We start from the raw sequence: 7,555 nt of genomic DNA, 5'->3' as shown, positions 1-7,555 counted from the left end.
AATATATTTGCGCAGGTTTGTAATTCCCTACAAACCAAGCCTAAAAGTACTGGGCTTTCCTTATAAATTTTGATACAGAATTTTATTTTATTTTATCACTTCGGGGTAGGTACGCGATGTACCTAATGTGATCGTTGGATAACCCTGTTAGTGAGCGCAAGAATATTCTCTGTATGAAATCAGGGCTGTACGATTCTCCATCCGGTTCTCGAGCAGCAGCTTAAAGTCTTTCAACTCAATGGCTTGGAAAAGGAAATTTTGTGGTTACTCACGACCCTCTTGAGTGATATTTACCAGTCGGTGATACAGGTCTGTTGAGCTTTCTTCCTTATTATGACCTTTCAGAATTGTACGTAGCTGAGAAAGGGTTAGATCTGTCTTGATCTCCAGCATATCACACAGGCTTATACCTGGACTGACTGCTCTTATCACAGCATCAATTATCTCAGACTCTCTGTGTCCCTTGTTCACTCCAGCATTCATTTTTTGTACGACTGGCTTATCTTTCTGTCCCCGTTCTCCAATTTGGCCATTAATCTTAAAATCACATCGGATGATGACTTCAGGAATTGCATGCTGATGTTGGGAAAACACAGGGGAACTTGACACATCAGGAACTTTCAAACTCAGGCGTTGGATTTTATTTTTCAGCACACTTGTTGACAACTCTAAATGATGTTGCAGTTCTGTGTACAGTTTCTTTAAATGTGCGAGCTCCGCCAAATTTGCGTCAGCCATCTGTGTCACTGCCGCCATCTTGTCCCGTTTGGTCGCTGCTTTGCGTTATCCCGCTGGAAAACTCGAACAAGTCTTTCACGTTGATGGCCTACATCATCATCTTCTGTCTCTATAACACTCTCTACTGCTTCACTTATTAATCTTGTGCTTTGCTTTGTTCCTCCACTGACAGTTTTGCATACACACACCTTGTGCAACTGATCGAGCCGCAGCTGGAGCAATGCCGCGCTCAGCCGATCTTGCAGTTGCTCAATGTCCATGCTTAGCATCTTTGTAGACAACTACCTCAGAACGGCACTGCTGATCCCATCCTTGTTGCTAGTATTTTGTAGCACACTTGAAGGAGATAACAAGCGTGTGATTTGTTTGGGTTCTTTTATTCAGCCAGTACCATTTGCTACAGCTCCGTACCACACAGTACAACACAATACTATTCCCTCACTGATAGTCTCGTAAAACATCATGTGAACAACTAACTCTTCTTTTTCTCTTCTCTTTTAGGTCTATACCGGGGTTTCTCCACCTGGCTTACCGCCACCCACTGGACACCCACCACATAGCTGTAAGTATAGTACAAATATACATGCATGTACTGAATAATTAAATGACAATTATTAGTAACGGAAAAGAAATTACAAAATTCCAGCGTAGAAGAACTCGATATTGCGACAGAAACTTTTGACTCTCTCTTTTCCAGCACTTTAGACACAGTTGCTCCTTTGCGCTTAAAGAAGATTAAAGAAAATAGTCCAATGCCGTGGTACAACGAGCACACTTGGGCCCTTGAGAGAACAAATTATTTAAGCTGGCTATTATTGAACCTCTTATTAAAAAAACGCAACTTGATCCTAGAGAATTAGTCAATTACAGGTCGATCTCAAATCTACTCTTTTTGTCAAAGATACTAGAAAAAGCAGTATCCACACAACTATGTTCCCTTTTAGAAAGAAATGGTACATGCGAGGATTTCCAGTCAGGATTTAGATCGTACCATAGTACTGAGACAGCTCTCATTAAAGTCACAAACGATTTGCTCTTATCATCCACTCGTGGTTATATCTCTCTATTAGTGTTCTTAGTGATCTTAGTGCTGCATTTGATACCACTGACCACAACATTCTTTTAAATAGACTCGAAAATTATGTTGGCATTAGTGGAATTGCATTAGCATGGTTTAAATCATACTTATCTGACCGTTATCAGTTTGTAGCAGTAAATGAAGAAATGTCTTATCGATCACAAGTTCAGTGTGGAGTACCACAACGCACAGTACTAGAACCGTTGCCATTCACTCTGTACATGCTAGCCTTGGGAGATATCATTAGGAAGCATGGGATTAGTTTTCACTGTTATGCCGATGATACTCAGCTCTATATCTCTTCGTGGCCCAACGAAACTTGCCAATTCAAGAAATTAACGGAATGCATAGCTGATATAATTTTGGATGACTAGTAAATTTCCTATTACTTAATTCTGAAAAAAAAACAGAGTTTCTAATGATCGGACCTAAAACCTTTGCACGTACTAACCTAGAATACTGTCTAGCAATTGTCTCTGTCAAGTAAGTCTTCATCGTCGGTTAGGAACCTGGGTGTGCTCTTTGATACCAATGTTTCATTTGAAAGCCACGTCTCTAGCATCTGTAAAACCCCATTGTTCCATCTTAAAAATATATCTAAATTATGCCACATGCTTTCAATTAAAAATGCAGAACAGTTAGTTCATGCATTCATGACCTCGAGGCTAGATTATTGTAATGCTCTTATGTGTGGCTGCCCTGCCAGCATAATAAACAAACTACAGCTGGTCCAAAACACAGCAGCTAGAGTTCTTACTAGAACCAGGAAGTATGACCATATTAGCCCGGTTCTGTCAACACTGCATTGGCTCCCTATTAAAGGGGAACTTGGCAACTATTTCAACTTAATAAATCAGTTTAGAAATCATTTGGATGGTTAAATAACCTGTTCTGGTGTGTAACCGTGTAACAAACTGGACTAATAATTTAAATAAACCAGTAGTCACTCAAAAGTTCAGGGTACTCACACTGCATTAATGAATAAGGGGAATAACTGAATAAACCCTTGTAATCAGACAAAGATAGGCATAAGCAGGTTATCCAACAAGGTATATTAATAATTCAATAGTCAAATCAGAAAAATGACACTTATCCGAGAGTCCTTAATCAAATAGTCCATGCTTGAGAAGTATTGTCCTTATGTGTGAATCCGTAGTCCTTGAGCCCCAAAAAATGAATCAAAATGTCCAAGGAAAAAGATAATAATCCTCCAAATGTGATGAAACAGCAAAAACACCCCGAAAAAACAAGTCTTCTCTTGAATCTCGATGGGTAAATAATCCATAAGCAACTTCAAAGGAGAAGGCTAAAAACTACCAATCCATTTCATTCAAACAGGATCAACTCACATCGCTCTCTCCCACTTGCTTGGGCATTTCTCTTAAAGAAGGCCTTCCTTCCTCTAGGTGCTCTCCTATCAAAATAAAAGTCCATTTTGCTCACCCCAAGATGTTTCTCCCCCACACATAAAAGTCCCACATACAAAAAAGACAGAGAAATTCAACTAGGGCCTGAAACCAATTAAGTCATCCCTATACATATTTTACACAGTGTCTGACATTCAATGTCTTCCTCACATTGGTAAAATAAAATATATTTGTGTATTTCTCTTAGCCCCAATATAGTGTCACAGAGTCCCCCCCCCCTGCCAGCGGCTACTGAGGAAGACTTCCCCTTAATCAGAAGCTTTAGAAACAGGATGGGCCCTCACCCAGACCAAGTCTCCCACCTGAAATTGTGTATCTTTCCGGTGGGCATTATAGTACTTGGCTTGTCTAAGTTGTGCCTTCATCATAGATTGTTTAACCTCTTCAGCGAGTTGATGCTGTCTTTCCATTACTGAGTAAGAAGATTGAGCGGGGTTCGGTGAAAAGTGGACCAATCTCTCAAGAGGTCCTTGAAGTTGTCTTCCCAGAGTAAGCTCCGCAGGAGTTCTTTTAGTAGTTTCATGTTTGGCATTATTTATTGCAAATCGAAACTCTGCCAGCCACATGTCCCACTCTCTGTGGTTCTCTCCCACATAAGAAGCCATCATAGTTTTCAAGGTCCTGTTAACTCTTTCGGTGAGGTTGGTCTGTCGGTGGTAACTGGTAGTTAATTTTTGAGTTACCCCCCAGTTTCTGCACAAATCAACCAGGAGCTGGCTGAGAAATTGTGGGCCTCGATCTGAAAGGATGTACTTCGGGACCCCCCACCGATTGAAGATGTCATCCTTTAAGATTCGACAGATGCGTGGAGTCTTACTGTCTCTCAAAGGGAAAAGCTCAACCCATTTAGTAAAATAGTCCACCACCACCAAAAGAAAGATATTGCCCTTCTTACTTTTAGGGAACGGTCCCATAAGGTCAACACCAAGCATATGACCAGGCTCATTCACCACAGTCGATTGGAGGAAGCCCAAAGGTTTTAAATTGGAAGGCTTGTATTGCTGACACACAACACACTCTTTGAAATGTTGCCACACATCCTTTCTGACTTCAGGCCACCATGCCACCTCCAAGATTTTCAAAAGGGTCTTCATCTTCCCAAGATGAGCTCCTAAAGGATTGTTGTGAAAGTAGTCAATGAAGGTGAGGACAAGGGACTTTGGCACCACCAGTTGGTATTTGGAACCACCAGCGTGAGGTATAACTCGGTATAACACGCCCTGTTGGATATCCCATCTTATCCGATCACTTTGTTCATTCTTCACTTCTACTTTACCCATCAATTCCTTTACCTGCTCGTCTTGGTCTTGAGCTTCTGCAATCTCAGCCAGAGAGGATGGCAACTCAAAGTTCCATGAGAAGGCCCTCTTTGCTACACATGCAGCCACAATTGCTTGATCTTGGATAGACCTAGATAGGGCATCAGGTACTACATTCATTCTACCTTTCCTATACTGAACTTGGAATTGGAATCGTTGTAGCCTCAATGTCCATCTGGTAAGTCTAGATGTTGTCTTAGGAGCGTTAAAGGCCCACGACAATGCTGCATGGTCAGTGTATACTAGAAAGGGTACCCCCTCCAGGTAGTGATGCCATTTTTCTACTGCCCATACAACAGCTAGGCATTCTTTTTCCGAAGTTGAATAGTTTAGTTCTGCTCCCCTTAGACTTTTTGAGGCATAAGCGATAACAAATTCTTCATTATCAATCTTTTGCACAAGTACTGCTCCAAGTCCGATGGCACTGGCATCGGTTTGTACTTGAAATGAATGAAGAAAATTTGGTTGGGCCAGCACAGGGGCTTGTTGCAGGGCTACTTTTAGACTCTCCACACTCTGCTGACATTCTTTGGTCCAAACCCATGGAACGTTTTTCCGCTGCAAATGATACAAGGGGGCAGCAAGCTCAGCGAAATGAGAAATGAACTTGTGGTACCATCCTATCAGGCCTAAGAACCTCTGCAAGGAAAGAAGATCATGAGGTATGGGATAGTTGGTAATAGCAGATGTCTTTTCCGGATCCACTTCCACCCCTTTTCCTGAGACTACATGGCCCAAGAATTTTAGCTCGGTCTTGAGAAAATGGCATTTCTTCAAATTCAGGGTCAAGTTGGCCTTCTGGAGTCTACAAAAGACTGCTTCGAGATCCTGAAGATGCTGCTGTTTAGATGGAGAGTATACAATAATATCATCGATGTATACAAAACAGATGCTGCCTCTCAACCCCTCTAATACCCTCTCCATGAGACGTTGGAAAGAAGCTCCAGCATTTTTCAGCCCAAAAGGCATTGTCAAAAAATGATATAGGCCAAAGGGGGTGATGAAAGCAGTCTTTTCCTGGCTACTCTTCTCCATCTCCACCTGCCAATAACCCGATTTCAAATCCAACGTGCTAAAATATTTGGCTCCATGCATGGATTCTAGAATATCATGGATGAGGGGCATAGGATAAGCATCTTGAGGCGTTTTAGCATTTAAACGTCTGTAATCAACACAGAACCGAAAGCTTTGATCAGGTTTAGGCACAAGTACCACTGGGGATGCCCAAGGAGATTGTGAGGGCTCAATGATGCCATCTTGGAGCATCTTTTCAATCTCTTCCCGAATTATATCCTTCTTTAAAGGTGAGACTCGATAGGCTTTGCACCTAACTGGGAGGTCATCAGTTGTTATTATCTGGTGCGTGGTTAGGTTTGTCTTCCCCAGCTTGTGGGAACAGACAGAAGGCCATGCGTGCAGCAGCTGTTGTATTACCTGAGGATGGCTCTGTATCAGGTCATCCCTCAATAAAGATTCCACCACAGTTACTGACTCATGTACTCCAGACTCTAGGGGCAGTGCCATAAACACACTGATAACCTGTTCCTCCTGCCGGCTCCATAATTGTTCCCCAAGGGGCTGGCAGAGAAAAGGAAACACAGTCATCCGTCCATTGATACACAGTTCATAACTATGTTCTCCCACATGTAAACGTACTCCAGTTTGACTTAAAAAATCCAGGCCTAATATAAGGGGAAAAGCAAGCTGCTGGTCTGCCATCACATAAGTGTCAACTGTCCACATCATTCCATGCCACTCATAGGTAATATGGACTCGGCCTTCTGAGGTTTGGGCCTTCCCATTAGCTAACATGAAAGTCCTGTTGAAATGTTTCCTCAGTTGCTCACCTGGCTTAGCCAACACTTCCCACAGCTGTCTCTGTATTAAAGTGAATGTGGTACAGTGTCTAGGATAGCTTCCACTTGCTTGCCCCGAATTCCCAAAACCGCTCGAAGCAACGGAGGGGTGGAAGCCTGCACCAAAGCTAGATGTTGACTTGGTCCAGACAGGGGTTTGGAGACATTGACATGACGGGCTGTTGGATTCTTCTTCCCTTTTTCATTGGCTTTCATCTGATTTATTTTGGCCCAATAGTCTCTTTTGGAATTAAGATCTCTTTCCACCAATGACCCAACCTTGACCAATTGCTCCACTGTATGCACAGCACCCCTTAGGCTTCCTGCTAGAGAAGGATTACAGTTATTTAGGATTCTTCTCACCACTTCTTCCTCAGGAAGGTCAGTCTTCCACTTTAAGCATAATGCCCTATAGTCATAAGCAAAATCTCTAATGCATTGATCAGGACCTTGAATCATAGCTTTAAGTTGTTCTTCGACCTCAGTGAGATAGTCAGTGGGAAGGAATGCTCCCAAGAAGGCTCTTTTAAACTCATCCCAGTTATGGATCTTGTTTCTCATACCACCATTCACATGAGTGTTCCCCGTACGGGCCACCATCTGTAACAAACTGGACTAATAATTTAAATAAACCAGTAGTCACTCAAAAGTTCAGGGTACTCACACTGCATTAATGAATAAGGGGAATAACTGAATAAACCCTTGTAATCAGACAAAGATAGGCATAAGCAGGTTATCCAACAAGGTATATTAATAATTCAATAGTCAAATCAGAAAAATGACACTTATCCGAGAGTCCTTGATCAAATAGTCCATGCTTGAGAAGTATTGTCCTTATGTGTGAATCTGTAGTCCTTGAAAAAATGAAAAATTCTTTGTCCTTGAAAAATGAATCAAAATGTCCAAGGAAAAAGATAATAATCCTCCAAATGTGATGAATCCATAAGCAACTTCAAAGGAGAAGGCTAAAAACTACCAATCCATTTCATTCAAACAGGATCAACTCACATCGCTCTCTCCCACTTGCTTGGGCATTTCTCTTAAAGAAGGCCTTCCTTCCTCTAGGTGCTCTCCTATCAAAATAAAAGTCCATTTTGCTCACCCCAAGATGTTTCTCCCCCACACATAAAAGTCCCA

Source organism: Scardinius erythrophthalmus (assembly GCF_964197995.2).
Source record: "Scardinius erythrophthalmus genome assembly, chromosome: 10".
Taxonomy (NCBI): domain Eukaryota; kingdom Metazoa; phylum Chordata; class Actinopteri; order Cypriniformes; family Leuciscidae; genus Scardinius; species Scardinius erythrophthalmus.
This window is presented reverse-complemented; position numbering follows the sequence as displayed.